The sequence below is a fragment of the Lactuca virosa genome, chromosome 6 (genome assembly GCF_052849685.1).
Source record: "Lactuca virosa cultivar CGN04683 chromosome 6, Lactuca_virosa_CGN04683_v6, whole genome shotgun sequence".
NCBI classification, from domain to species: Eukaryota; Viridiplantae; Streptophyta; class Magnoliopsida; order Asterales; family Asteraceae; genus Lactuca; species Lactuca virosa.
The window spans coordinates 14,460,270-14,475,806 of record NC_136431.1 but is presented as its reverse complement, the minus strand read 5'-3'; the positions used below and the strand labels follow the sequence as shown (position 1 = coordinate 14,475,806).

The 15,537-nt window shown below is 40.5% G+C and overlaps 1 non-coding gene across 1 annotated transcript; it reads right to left on the bottom strand.

Moving 5' to 3' along the window:
• Positions 1-577: 577 nt before the first annotated feature.
• Positions 578-684, bottom strand: LOC145123187 (small nucleolar RNA R71). The gene has a single exon (XR_013715058.1). It is a non-coding gene; the product is annotated as a small nucleolar RNA R71 (small nucleolar RNA).
• Between the last annotated feature and the right edge of the window lie 14,853 nt (positions 685-15,537).

The window sequence follows — 15,537 nt, the reverse complement described above, 5'->3', positions numbered from 1 at the left end:
AACATCAAAGAATTCGCCATTGAAGAATTTCAAATCTGTTTTTAGTAAGAAAAAGGACAACAAAGTGGGAGAATCCAGTAATTTTTCTGAGGCGAACGAAGACCCAAACAAGGACGATATCGTGTACGAATCCGAAAAAGAAGAAACCGACTCCGAAGAAGGAAGCGATTTAGAAGGCGAATTAGCTAACCCCATGGCTAACATCGATGAAGTTCCCATGGGCGAATAGAAGAGGAGAATACGTGACGATAACGGACCGGGACTAGTGCAACCCATCATTCCCGCAACTGCCACCTTTGAACTTAAAGGCCACATACTTGCTCAACTTAAGGAGATTCCATTCTACGGGAAGGATCATGAGGACGCATACAAGCATCTTGACGAAGTCAATGACATAGCCGACTACTTCAATGTCCCTAATGTGGCTCGCGACACTGTCTTGCTTCGTATACTACCTGTCACATTCAAGGGAGCTGCAAAGGATTGGCTAAAATCACTTCCCCCAAGATCCATCACTACATGGGCTAAAATGAAAGAAGATTTCATAGACCAGTTTTGCCCTCCTTCAAAAATAGCCAAGTTGAAGAAAGCCATAGCTAATTTTAAACAACAAGCTGGAGAGTCACTATATGAGGCGTGGGAAAGGTACAAAAGCTTACTGAGGAATTTCCCACATCACGATCTAAACAGCTAACAAGAAGTCTCCATTTTCTATGATGGAGTAAATGTGACAAGTAGGCAACTCCTTGATTCCCACATCACGAAGAAATCACCCCCGGTGATAAAGGCCCTAATTGAAGAATTCTCTAAGCACTCTAGAGAATATCATAACCCAAGGAATGAACTGAGTCGGGGGGCGGTGAACTCAGTTAATGATAGCATGGCGGAAATGATGGCTAAACTAGAGAATTTGGATCGAAGAATGACTAAGATGGACCAATCCATCCATGTCATTAGGGTCGGTTGTGAGAATTGTAGAGGGCCCCATCTCACTAAAGATTGTGATCTAGACGAAAACGGCAACCGGAGGGTGCAAGTATGCTATTCAAGTGGTGATAGGTATGATGACAATTGGCGAAAACCCAAAAAAGATTGACTTCCTTATGATGAGTACAAAAAGGCAAAGGAGGAGAAATTAAGCAAAAAGAAAGGGGCTATTATCATAAAGAGGAACCAGTGCTGGAGAAGAAAGGTGATTGGGAAGAGATGTTCACAAGATTTGTAGCCGCGTCTGAGAAGAGGCATAATGATTCAGATGTTGAAATGAAAGAGAACGAAATATGCTTAGAGAACATCAAGCTATGATGAAGGATCAGCAAAATATGCTTAGGAATCAGCAAGCATCTATTCATAACATCGAAAAACAGCTAGGTCAGCTTGCACAACAAATCAACCAAAGAGCACCCGGTGAACTTCCTAGCAATACCGAGCAAAATCCAAGAATGACGCATGTGAATGCAATAACAACAGATTCTGAGCCAATTTACACTCCTCTGACCGCTATCCACAAAAATCCCAACAAAGTGCGAGCAGAAGAAGAAAGTAGCTGGGATTTGAGTAAACCCGACTCGACTTGCCGAGTTGCCATCATGGACTCGACGAGTCGACAACCTGATACCAAAAACTGCTCTCTTTTGAAGCCTTACCAACCCTCTTTGCCATTTCCGAGCCGAGCCATACCTGATGAGCAGATTCAAGAATATAGGAGGTTTATGGAGCACATAAAGGCACTCTAAGTAAATATTCCGTTTGTTGAAACGATATTACAAACACCGAAATATGGTAGTTTACTTAAAAACCTCTTTACCACTAGAAGAAATATAGAAGAAGTTGCTAAAATAGTGCTAAGTGAACTGCCAGAAAAGAGGGGCGATCCGGGAGGCATCACCGTACCTTGTCAATTTGGGAACATAATGACCACACGAGCATTGACGAATTCGGGTGCAAGTATTAATATTATGCCATATTCCTTCTTCCAAAAGTTAAACCTTCCGGTCCCAAAGCCTATTCAAATGAAGATTCATCTAGCCGACAAAACGATAATACATCCAATGGGAGTATGTGAAGATCTCCTTATCAAAATTGATAAATTAGTATTTCCGGTTGACTTTATAATATTAGACATGGGGGAGGACTCTAAAGTACCAATCATTCTTGGGCGGCCATTCTTGAATACCGCTTGTGCCTTGGTAGACATGCGTGAATTTATGCTAACATTAAGGGTGGGAGATGATTCGGTAATTTTTGAAGCAGAGGAAAAGGAGAAGCCCAAAGAGTCAAAAGAAGATAAGGTTTCCTCAATAATTTTAGGTGATGAAGTATTGTAGAGAGAACTTGCTTACTTGCAAGAGGTTAATCCAAACCAATTCTTATTATCCTTGGAAGAGAATTTTGATGCCGAGGGAGATCTGGAGGAGATAGAAAGGCTGATCAAGGAAGATGACTGCAATGAAAACCTCAAAAGTGTTGAAAACTCTCTGACTCGCCGAGTCGTGTCTGCTGACTCGACGAGTACCTGCGAAAATTCCCAATCTGCTGGACATGATAGTCTGCAAGCCATTAGTACCCTTTGTGAACCAGATGTGCAAGTTTTGCATGATTACTTGAAGAATCCTCTTAAGAGAAACAAGGCTGTTAAAGATCGTATCGACTTTGAGGATGCACATTTGTCTTTTCTTGAAGCAATGGTAGAGAATGATGCTGTTGTTCAAGAAAAGGATGGAGGGAGTTTGGGGGATCTTAAAAATGTGAATGGTGATAATCATACCTCTTCTATTAAATCACATATGCTAGATCGAGAAGAGATGACAATCAAAAGCAAAAGAACTAAGCCTCGTGCCATTGTCTCTACTACGTGTGAAGTTTTCACTTTCAAAGCATCGTATTCTGTAACAACCAAAAAGGCAATCAAGAAAGATAAGAAAGGGAGGAAAACGATGGAGCGTGAAAAGGAAAGAGTGGAGAAAAATAAGCACGATAAAGGGAAAAAGCGTAAAGTTGAAGAAATCACTGCAAGGACGAGAATGGAGGAATTGAAGAAGGCATACAAGAGAAAAATCTACTTGTACAAGACAAAATACAAAGTACAAAAATTAAAGAAGGAGATCCCAATGGAGGAAGAAGAAGAAACGTAAAGCGGGAAGGAGTCCAGCTAATGACTCCTTAAAAAGAAGCGCTTAACGGGAGGCAACCCGTCAAAAGAGTTTGCTTTTCTTTTCTTTTTCGTTTTTCGTTTTTGTTTTCGTGAGGATTACTTAGTTTTTTTATTTCAATCTTCATTTTCATCCATAATTAATTGCTTGAGAGTAATTAAAGCCTAAGCGTGGGGTGCAGCGTTATTTTTTAATAAAGAAATTTTATTTTTCAGAAAAGGAAAAATGTTTTCAAGAGAATAATAAACTCGTCGAGTCTACACATTAACTCGACGAGTCCTTACGCAGACGTGAAAATTATTTCGCGACCTGACTCGCCGAGTCGGAACGATGACTCGACGAGTTGATTAAAAATCACTGACAAAAATAATTTTTACATTTCTGTAAAATTAGGGTTTTAACCTCATTGTTAAACATTTTCACTTCATACGGCCGACATTCCAATACTCGACGTGCCAAGATTCTCTCAAGCAACCCATCCCATTTTTCTTGATTTTTCCACTTTCTTCTAACAAGGTAACATATTTTGTTTATACTCTTCTTAAAGCTTTAATTTTTGCAGAATATTGATCCTAATTTGTTGCAACCGGTTTCCTTTGACTTGATTAGGATTCTAGGGTTTTTAATTCTTGTCTAAATAGGATGTTATAGATGCAATTGTTTATGAATTTATACTTATTATGCATCCCGAGACAAACCGTTGGGACCAATTTTGAGTTTTGTTGGATGAATTGATAAATCTCAGACATTCGACTCGAGCAGTTCATGTGACCCGCCGAGTCTGTTCGTGGACTCGACGAGTCAGTCACTGAAGGCAGTCCCAGATTTTGGTTTTTAATGTTTCTGTGTTTTCTGGTTTGTATGGTTTTCTTATGTTGCAGAAAATGTTTTCAAGAGGTGGACAAAGCTCCAGAGGTAGCCAAGGAGACCATCCTTGGTTAAATTTTCCAAGAATTGATTCGGAATCCACAATGAAAAGATGGAAGAAGAAGCTAGTTGAAGTTAAGAAGAAAGAAATTTGTGTACCCAATGCAATTGATTGGGAATGGTTGGGAAGAGTTCGTTATGAAGAGGAGTTGGCCCCGTATCTGGTCAAAGTCTTTATGAATGATGTGGTATCCATCAATTGTGATGGATGAAACCGGCTATTCCGCATTCAAGAACCGGTGTTCAAGGAGCTGTGTTGGGAGTTTTTCTCAACCATCAATTTCCGTGAAGGGAACGATTATTACAACCCGGGAATTGTCACTTTTTGCCTTAGTGGTGAATTCAACTGATGTAGTATGGTGGAACTAGCTTATAGGTTGGGTATTTATGACGAACAATTGGTGTCTACTGAGGGTTTTGGCACATTTCTTGAGCATTGTCATAAGGAGTTCCCGGAGGGTGTTGTTGGTTCCACTTGGTGGAACACCATTGCTAACAAAGTTTATATCCCCAAGTCCGCTCAAGAGGGGAGTATTCGATCACCCACTCATAGATTGATTCACCGCCTCATCGCGAATACAATCAACATGCGGAAGGATGATGACAAGGTTCCTAACCTTGATGTTTTCTACTTATGGAGTATTATTACTCCAAATACTTTTTGCAATCTTCCGTACTGCATGGCGTCTTATTTAGCTGGGGGGCGGTCAAGGATCGCAAAACTTCAAGGATCAATGGCGGGATGTTTGTGACCCGCCTAGCCAAATCCTATGGGTTAATGAAAAGAGGATCATGGAACTTGATGACGATGGTCCCGACCCCTCCTTTTAATCCCATTCTTTTTAGAAGAGCCCAAATTATTGAAGATTATGGAGGGGGCCATTATGCTATTCCTCATGATGATGCGGTGATAGGACCCGAGGAGCCGGGAAGGAGGGTAAGGCCGAGACGCGAGCAAGCACATCCCGATCCACCGGTGATCCCGGTCGATGATGATATACCCCCGGAGTGGTTAAATGAGGAGGGGAGGAGATATCAAGATGATTTGGGAAGGGGCGTGAATTTTGCCAACCGGTCCTTTATCCAATTGTTTGATCACTTCAACATTCAACATGTGGACGGGGGACAATTTCCTTATGTGCCTACTTGGGAGGAGAGGATAAACACAAGACGAAGCGGAGCGAGTGGGAGTGGAGCGCGGAATGATGATGGAGAGGATGAGGAGGAAGAAGATGAAGATTCAAGTTCTATCCTTTTTATTTTGGTTGTGTTAAAACAATTTTTTTCCTTATTGTTTGTTTTTTTTTGTTTGTTTGGTTTGGACGAGTAATTTAGGATTTGTTTATGGTTTGTTTTTCCTTTTTATTACGTGTTTGTTTTAGTCTTTTTCAGAATTTGGATAAAGGGTTTGCAAACGAAGAGTCTAGAGAGTCGTTACATAGAAGCATCGAGTCTAGGCGAGCGACAATGGAGTTTAAGTATCGAGTCCGGTTTTAGAGAGGGTTGAAGAGTGCGTAGATACTGAAGAAGAGAAGGGCATAAGTGTCTTTTTGATGATTACTTCAGCACACCAGAATCCGGATTTAAAGCATAATAGATTTTCATTACACAGCGATGGACTCGCCGAGTGCACATACTAACTCGACGAGTCCCAGTGTGACTTCACGATTTCTACCTTTTCCCGCTCCTACTCGACGAGTCGCCATTCCACTCGACGAGTTGTTTATCATTGCACCTCTAAAGTTACTGATTTGATGCTATTATATACGCCGCTTGACTGCATTATCTTGAAGATTGATTCCTGGAACTTTCCAAGGGATTTTCCTACATATTTGGAGCTAACCACACGAGATTTAACACCCAAGACATGGATGAGTTGTTCCCATGTTTAAAGTCAGCTGAAGATGGAGCTTTAAATGAAGAAGATCAACCTGGCAACTACTATCCCAGGGGAGTTTGTTCCAATTCCCTCTTTATTTTTTTTATCATGCATACTATGCAATGGGGACATTGCATAAATTAAGTGTGGGGTAGGGGGTTGGTTACATTAGTTAAAATTTTAGTTAAATTTTGAAAAATTTGAAATTTTTTCATAAAATTGCTAGGCTAAATTAGAAAATTTGGTAAAAAGCAATTAGAATTCCATGCTAGTGTTATGTTTGATGATTGCATGAAGACCCAAATGTTTAGTTGAGCCTAGATACGTTATAGTGCATTTGTGGCCCCCTTTATTCTAGTGAAATCATGGGACAAAAACACAACCTCGCTTAGTTTGAGGGATGCAATATGTCTAGCATCGTGTACCAGAAATGTATCCAGGAAATTTTTTATCTTTAATCACTAAATGTTAGAGTTGAGCGCCCTTGCTTAAGCATGTAGGTATTGAGTGAAAAAAAAGAGTGAGTTACATGTTAAAAAAAAGAGAGAGAGAGAGAGAGAGAGAGAATTACAAAAAAAGTTGTAAGAATTTTGGAGCAATCAAAGTGAAGATCAAAAGATCAAAATTTTGAAGAAATCCAAAAAGTTGAAGATACCAAAAATCAAACAAAAAGGTGGTGAATTCAAAGAAATCAAAGCAAATATCAAAGAAGAGATGAATTCAAAGAGCTCCATTATGGTATCAAAATTTGTAATTTTCTAGTTATGCATGCTTGGGTTGCTCAACCAAAAATACCTTGAGGCTAGGAGGTTTTCTGCGGATGGATTCAGAGGGATGCATAAAATGAGCATTGGTCAAAAGAAGTGGGTGAGTGTTTATGAGGATTGTGAGTATTTAGAATTAGGGGGGTCCTTAGGAAAAACTTTAGACACAAATGCATGCGTTGCGGTCTTGGCATAATGGTTGGGTTTGATTGGGATTGTCTTATGAAATATTAGTGTGCTAAAATTCAGTTTTGCTTGGGGGCAAGCAAAAGTCAAGTGTGGGGTATTTTGATATGTGCATATTTAGCTATGTATTTAGTATAGATTTTAATTATTTGTTATCTAATTATTTACATATTATGGACAAAAGGTACTTAATAGTGTTCAAATTGTATTTTCAGTCCAAAAGATATGCTCGGAAGCAAAAGGAAGCAGGAGAAGCAGTTGGAAGTTTGGGAGTTGAAACAAAGTAGAAAAATGCCAAAAACAAGAAGGACTCGGCGAGTCAAAGCTTGACTCGACGAGTTGGATCGAAGATTCGAGAAGCTCTAGAAGTCCTTGCCGTATACGGATTTTTAATGAGGGACTCGACGAGTTGGGACCTTGACTCGATGAGTCACCTTTGTTTCCAGAAAAATATAAATAGGGACTTTGAGATCGAGATGGGGACTACTCTGGAACCCTAGGAGGCTCAGATTGTGATTGAAGATACTGCTAGACCGAGAGAAGCTGAGGAATCAACCCTAAGTTCGTTTTTGAAGAGGATGAAGGCAAATTCTAATTCATTCTTAGTTAAGCTTTTAATTGAATCATGTTTGAACTAATTGAATTTGTTTTTGAGTTTGTTTTTACTACAATTATGACCTAAAACCTTTATCTTCTGTTTAGGGTAGATCATTTTGTGAATATGGATTGATTTTATGATTAGAATTAATTTTAATTGGTGATATTGTTTTGTTAAGCTTGTTAAAGAACCGCATAGATTAATAACAACTATTTTCTGTTAATAAATAAGTAATTAAGTTGTATGAACATCTCTTAGTTATTAATTTCATATAATTTATGTGACCACATAGTTATATGTCTAGGAATAACGAATGTGAAACTAGAATTAACTAGAAACTAGGTAAATTAATACGTAAGCTTGTGTGATACACCATCAACAAGAGGTTAATTGAATCACCAATTCAATTAACCATTACAAGTCTTACTTAACCCGAATTAATTAACTAGGGAACTTATTAATTTAGACAACTGGCCACTGCTTGAATTAATCTGTTTTCTAAGGATTAGCAATAACGAACATGAACCTAATCATCTAAATCAGTAGCCAATAAAAAATTAATCCGATATATTTACCATAAAATCAACCATAGGATCAAATGACTCGAACCTAGACAAAAGTCCTTTTCATCATTGAATTTAGTTTCAATTTAATTGTTTAGCTGCTTAATTAAGTGCTAGGTAAGTTTTAGTTAAGTTTCTAGTCTTGTAAAACTAGAAAAACCCCTCCTATTTTATTATTTGTTTTAGATAATATTAGTAATTAGTTTAATTTACGTTCCCTGAGTTCGATACCCTACTTATTTAACTATACCACAATTGATAGGTCCACTGCCTTTGTGTGTCTAATTCGTAAGTGAAGAGTAGGATAAAACTAGTTAGTTTAACACACATCAATAGCCCAAACAGACAAGGGGACTCGGCGAGTCCAGGGGAACTCGACGAGTTGAGTAGGGTTGTCCCGATTCTGTACAAGGTGGAACTCGACGAGTTAGTTGTGTTTTCACGACTAAGATTGGAAAAGGAACTCGACGAGTCAAGGGATTGACTCGACGAGTTGAGTCAACTCAAATGTTGACTTTGACTTGGACTGAGCGTTGACTTTGACTGGGACTTTGACTTAACCAAGGTTGACCCGTGAAGGGGTCTTGACATAAGAGATGGTCATTTTACCCTTAGAAGGGTTATCAGTTCTTGACTAAGTGATTATTGTGATAATGATATTCGGGGAGTCGTTGGAGCAGCCACTAGAGATTCCTCGCACGAGATTTCAGAAGCCAGTTTGAGAGGTGAGTCCTCTTCCAGTAGGAACGGGTCTAAGGCACCAAGGACGGCCCGTTTAGTTAGTAGTAGTTCCGGACTACGGTCCGATGTCGGGCGGGGCCCGAAGTAAGTTTATACGTTTTTCCAGATTTCGATATGATGTCGGGGCGGTCCCAAGGAATGCTTGTATGCTTGATATCTTTGTGATTCTTGCATGTGTTTGTACTTGTATTTTTCCGGATCCCAATCCGATGCCAGAGCGGTTCCCGAGGAATGTTAGTATGCTTCCGGATTATGGTCCGATGTCGGGCGGGGCCCGAGGAATGTTTACATGTTAATGTTATATGTATAGGTTTATGTGTATTATTTGATTATGCTCACATGTATTCCGAGATGTGCTCGATGTCGGGCGGGGCCTAATGCCGAACAGGGTTCGATGTCGGGCGGGGCCCGATGCTGGGAAAGCCGATGCCGGGCTATGACCCGATGTAGCAGGGGCGGGGCCCAAGATATGTTTATGTGATATGTGGTAGTTGGGAAGACTCACTAAGATTCGTGCTTACAGTTTTCAGTTTTGGTTTCAGGTACTTCCGCTAGTAAGGGGAAGAGCTTAGGGTGACTGCATGGCACACACCACAGTTTTTAGCCTAGGAGGATTTACTCTGATGTTTGATACCTGATTTTGATACATTGACAGATATTATGTTATTTTTGAGAAACATGGTTTATGACTTTTATATGATGGGTGATATTTATGATTCTTATTAATGAAATTAAATGAAATTTTTGGACTATATTTTTGGGATGTTTCACCAATGGTCCTCAACCCAAAACAGAGAAATGCTCCTTGACAATACCGGTCGGCATGTCCAAGGCATGAACTGATTTCCCATTTACACTCATGACCACCTTCAACGAGTGTCTACTTCAGACAGGTGAATGATGCGATCCCATCGTAGTCTTACAACACTTCAACCCAACCATAGTTACCACCCATGGCCTAACCACACCCCACTCACCCTGACCTGAAACCTGCATCCAACTGCATCAAATCAGGTGTTCGGGTCGTACTTCGGATTCCGAAGCCCTCAGCCTGGACAGAACCACGAGCCTGTTATGCATAATACAGAAGATGAAGACCAGCGGTTCGAAGTTTCCTGAACTCCCACTTACACAACCTGAATATAAACGGCCACTTGATCCGTCTCTCCTCCTGGACAGGATGTGAAACTTGTCGTAGTTCACACCTTTCCTGACTTCCAAAAAACCTAATCGATTCTCCCCCACTTAGATTCGACGAAGCTTTCTCATTCCTTAAATCTGATTGATTCGCAACCCATCAACCTTATGTAGCGTGAACCGCCTATGACCTACTCTTATCAACACTAACATTCCATTGTTAGCCAAAATCAAAGATCATCCAATTCCTGAAATCCTGAAGAATACTCTTGAAACCTTACCCAGTCTGAAACCCAAATCTCTTCCCATGATACCATACCAAATCCTTAAGTTCTTATACGAGCGACTAACACCACAACCCTTGCCCTGAACTGACGAATCTTCACCCCCAACTCCCAATCTCAAAGAATCACTAAACTCTAACCGACTACAACCCATGCGTAAATACAACTCCCCTAACACATTCAATGATCAAACAACTCACGCAACTGACACCATCATCTTCCTGCTACCGCTCCTCTCCAAGCAATGGTAGGGTTCGAACCCAAAAGTTCTTCCATAGGCAACCGCTGATCATACCAGAACAGATGGAAAAACCACTGAACCTTGACCATAGATCTCCCAAGAAACTCCCCTAAATTAATCCCGACAAAGACCCGGATCAACAACTAAACACGTTGAACCCCCTCAATCAAGATACGACCCTCTAGAGATTCGTCGAAGACCCTCGGCATGCAGAATGACATTTAACGACCCTTGATAACCCATAAAATAGCAGAGAATCAACCCGGGATATAACTTACATAACCCAAACAAAATCCAAGGCAATACAAATTCCCGATAACAACCCAGAAGAGAACAGAAGATGACCTACCCACAAAACATCTGAAGGAATCCTGACCTAATCCTCCTGAGTTACCCTGACCATCCTGAGAACATGGTGCAAAACTCACTTCCGATCCCAACTGACAAGAACTAATAATAGGATCCTCCTTCATGAAGGATTCTAGAGATCCACAAGTTTTAGGCTCTAGATGAGCCCCCATTGCCCTACTACAAACTTGGACCGAAAGGCCCCGAGATGACCATCCAAGAGCTCCAAAATCCCTTCCTTTCCAGAACCATAGACCACCGAGGTCCATTCCAAAATACCGCAAGTAATCTCCAATAAGATAAACTCCCATGTCCGCACATCGATCGGCTCAGTACATGTTACTGAACCGGAACCAGAACCTGGACCCCATTCCTGATTGTTCAACACCATACCGAAACAACACGCAACAGACCCGAATTTTCCCAAAAATCCTCATCCCCCAGGATTCCTAGATTCTCCAAGACTCTCCCCGATTCAAGTATGGATCATTTGCTTTCAGTAGTACGGGCCAAATACTACTTTCCACACTTATCTATACTTTCCTCAAGAATCCTCCCGAATCCTCTAAGTCACCTACTCAAATCCAACCACCAACACTTGCTAACCTATGCAACAGAACCCATTGAAGCAATCCCTAAGCTTTCCTAGGTTCCCGGCCTCACACTGTCATCAGCTGCTGAAGAACTCCCATAATGCCAGTCACCCACCTTATGAATACAATCACATGCAACAAAGTTTAGGTAATCCTTCGAGTAACAGACTCATACCTACAACGGTTGGACTTAGACAAAATTTGCGCAATAGGGTCAAATCCATCACTCTGAGATTATCTAACCTTTGTCACATGTGACTCGACATATTCACTTAGTAGTTGACTCCCATCACCTAAAAGTTCCACAAAGCACAAAGTAAGCAGCATTAGAGCAGCAGAACTCCAATCCCACATAGTACCAATCATACTAGGAGCTCCCACTCCTGTTACTGATTGCCTTACGAATAACAACTATACCCAACCTAGCATCCTATGCTTCCTAGGGTACAAGGCATCACATAACAGGCCAACCTATCATTGGCTAATAAAAACTAGAAATGAAGTCTAAAAGCTCAGACAACAGGCACACAAGGCGTATCTCCTAGCATTCTATCATGCAAAAACTGAGCAGATCCTTAGCCCTAACTAGCATGCGATTCACAGATTCACAGATCAAAGCATAATAGATAACATGTATGGGTAATTTGGGAAAACTTACTTAAGCTCGGCTGTTTGCATGCACCACACCCTTTCTTCTTTTAGAAAAACTCCTTTTCCAAAATATATTTCTTTTTGAAAAACTTTACCAAATCCTCAGTTTGAGTTCAGACACACCCGAGAGTGTGCCCGAATCCCTCAAACCAAGGCTCTGATACCAACTTGTAACATCCCAAAAATAATGACTTAGAATTTCCATTTTTAGATCAATAAATCGTTAATACATAGCACATCCACGAAACCAAGGTAATCAAGATTCATCAAAATATCATCAATCAGAGTAAATCACAGAATGCAGAAACATATGGTGTGTGCTCTGCAATCATACTGAACTCTTCCATTTTGAAAACTGAAGTACCTGAAACATAAACTAAAAACCATAAGCATAAAGCTTAGTGCGTTCCCCAATATACCACATACTATACATACATAAAACACATACTGGACCCCCGCCCTCCATCGGGCCTCGCCCATTCTCGAGTCTAACTCGGCTTCGGGCCCCGCCCGACATCGAGCCCTGCCAGGCATCAAGCCCCGCTCGGATTACAGATATGTGAATTACTAGGCCCCACCTGACATTGGGCCCGCCCGTTACACACATAATAATATAACCATATAACCATATAAACATAACCTTTCTAACATATGCAATAATCACAAAGACTATAGCATACTATACCGTCATCGAGCCTCGCTCGGTAAGGATAAAAATAGATACTTATAACTAGCATTCAACATACTCATCAGGCCCCGCCTGGAATCGGTCCCTGCTGCAAGGTAAACATGTCATCATACAATACGCGCACGATTCGCGCAAACATATAGCATTTAAACATATAAACCATCGGTCGGCATTGGTGCCTTCGACCGGCTATTCCCAGTGAGGAGACTCACCTAGCACTGCGGAATTCAAAACAAAATCAAATTAATAATTAGGTTCCACTCTATAACCATAAATTCATACTTGGGGTAAAAAGAACATTTTACACCTGACCTAGCTTGGTCCAAGACTAAGGCCCAAACTCACAACCTGCAAGGCCCAAAACCACATAACCAACCAAGGCCCAAATATGGCCTAATTTTCCAAATTGGGCCCAAACCCCTTACATGGGCCTTACCCTAAGGCCCAAACAATTTCCTATTCCAAAACACTTATACTCAGTTAGCCCATTGAGAACACAAACAACCAATCCCAAAAAGGAAGCCCAACACGAACCATAAAAGCCAAAACCCTCCTGACTGAGTACGTGGGGCGTACTCAGCTGTACGCTAAGCATACATGCAATCTGGCTTGCACGCTGCACGTACAGACTTGTACGCCCAATTTACTCCTCCTTTAAGGCATTTTCGACATTAAGCTCTTAATTCTTAAGTCCAGAAGTCCAAATCATAGATCTAAGTCATAAACAATGTCTAGAACCATAAAGTCACTGACTTGGTGACTTTTCATGACCCAAACGAACCCAATCTCGAAATATAACCTTCTACTTCCATAAAATGAGGTCAAACTCAAGCATGGGGGATTGTAAGACTTAAAGGTGCCAACTTTATGAATCTAGGACCATAGAAACACCAAGAGTGGCAACTGTAAGATCCATGAATGGTATCAACCATTAAATCTCATCCATGGGACCAAAAAGGGTCCAAAACTCAAACAACATAGATCTAAGCTAACAATGAACAAGGTCAAAGATTTTTACCTCAAACAAGCTGGCAATGGAGCATATAATCAAGATCCACAAGCTCTTCCATGATCCACAACCTTGCACCAAACTCCATCTTCTTGGAAATGGTCCAAAAACACCCAAATGCACACCATGAGCTCAAAAATCATAACCATGGAGGCTTAGAGACGATTTCTAGGGTTTTTGGGACTTTAGAGGCTGGTAAAGAGGTTAGCCCTAAGGACTAAATGTGTTTATATAGGGTCCAATACCAAAAATTATGGTTTCTTAACTCCACTCGTATGCCCTGCATACTCCTCGTACGCCTATCATACGAGGCTTCACATTGCCGATCAATCCTCACACTACACTCAGCATAATCCACACTACGCCTTGCATACCCTCCTCTGCAACAGTACGCCCCCACGTACTCCCTAGGTATGCCCTGCGTACTAGGGTTTCCCTTCAAACCCTACACATTCCGAAGGCCATAACTTATTTGATATACATCCGATTCTGACGATCCATATATCCTTGAAAAGGTAACGAGAAGCTCTATGCTTTAATCAACTTGTACCCACCTTACCATATCTCAAACAAACATCCATTTACCATAAAAGCCCGAGCTGATAAGTTACCGAAATACCCTTTAACTCTAAAACACAAACCGAATACCCGGATCATCCAATATACATCATCCGACTCCAAATGAGCCCAAAACTAACTTCTTCAAGGATCCTAAGATTGCTAATACCCAATCCTTGATCACCACCCTGAAATGGAAACGATCTAAAACAGGGTGTTACAAAATATGTTGCTAGTGTTTCAGGTAAGACAGATCCTGAGAAATTAATTAAGTCTACAAACATCGATTATGAAAACCTCATGACCCATGGACGTGATAATTTGTTGCACAAGTCATGAAAAAGAGGTCGTGAGAACCATATCATAAGGTCAGTTGTGGGGAACTCATGGCCCATGGAAGTTTTAATCTATTGCATGGGTTGTGAGCAAGAGGGTGTGAGAACAATATAATCCATATACAACATCATGTATGTTATTTATGTTGGGTTATGAGGGATCTAAAAGTCAACAAAGGCGCACATCAGAATCAATTAAAACATTAACCTTATAAACCAAAAAAGGATCCATGTTTAACCAATCAAATGCAAATAAAAATAAACGAGAATGAAAATTAGAATACATATCTTTGTAGTCTCTGAAACCTTCGTAGATCCTGATTGTTTGATGAGTGCTAAGATCCCAACGGAGAGCTTCTCTTTCGTAGTGGCACCCAAGGAATAGAACAACAATATTTGAATTCACCCCATGGACGAACATGCATAATGCCGTAAACCAGAACCTTGGTCTGATGCCTACACGCCACTTAGGACGTTGATGGGTAGATTTTTCAGATCGGAAGGGTACTGTCGATTTCTAGGGTTTTTCTAGAGAGAGCTCGTCATCATATCCAGCCTAGGACCCCCTCTATTTAAAAGGAAGAATTTAAAACCTTAACGGATAATTATCTAGTCACATAATAATTATCCTTACCTTTGGTAATTATCCGACTTTCAAATTTCTTTATCTAGAACATTCTAGATCTCCATATTTCATTTAATCAATTAAAGATTAACTAGTTAACACAACAAATCCTTTATTTTTCTCGTGTTATCAATTTCTTATTTCTATATTTACGTGTAACCCAAAAGGACTCTACTCTTAGTAGTAATATTGTCAATTGTTGTGACTGTGGACACTATCTTCCAATAGCTCTCACTGCACGTGTCATAGGCACTATAT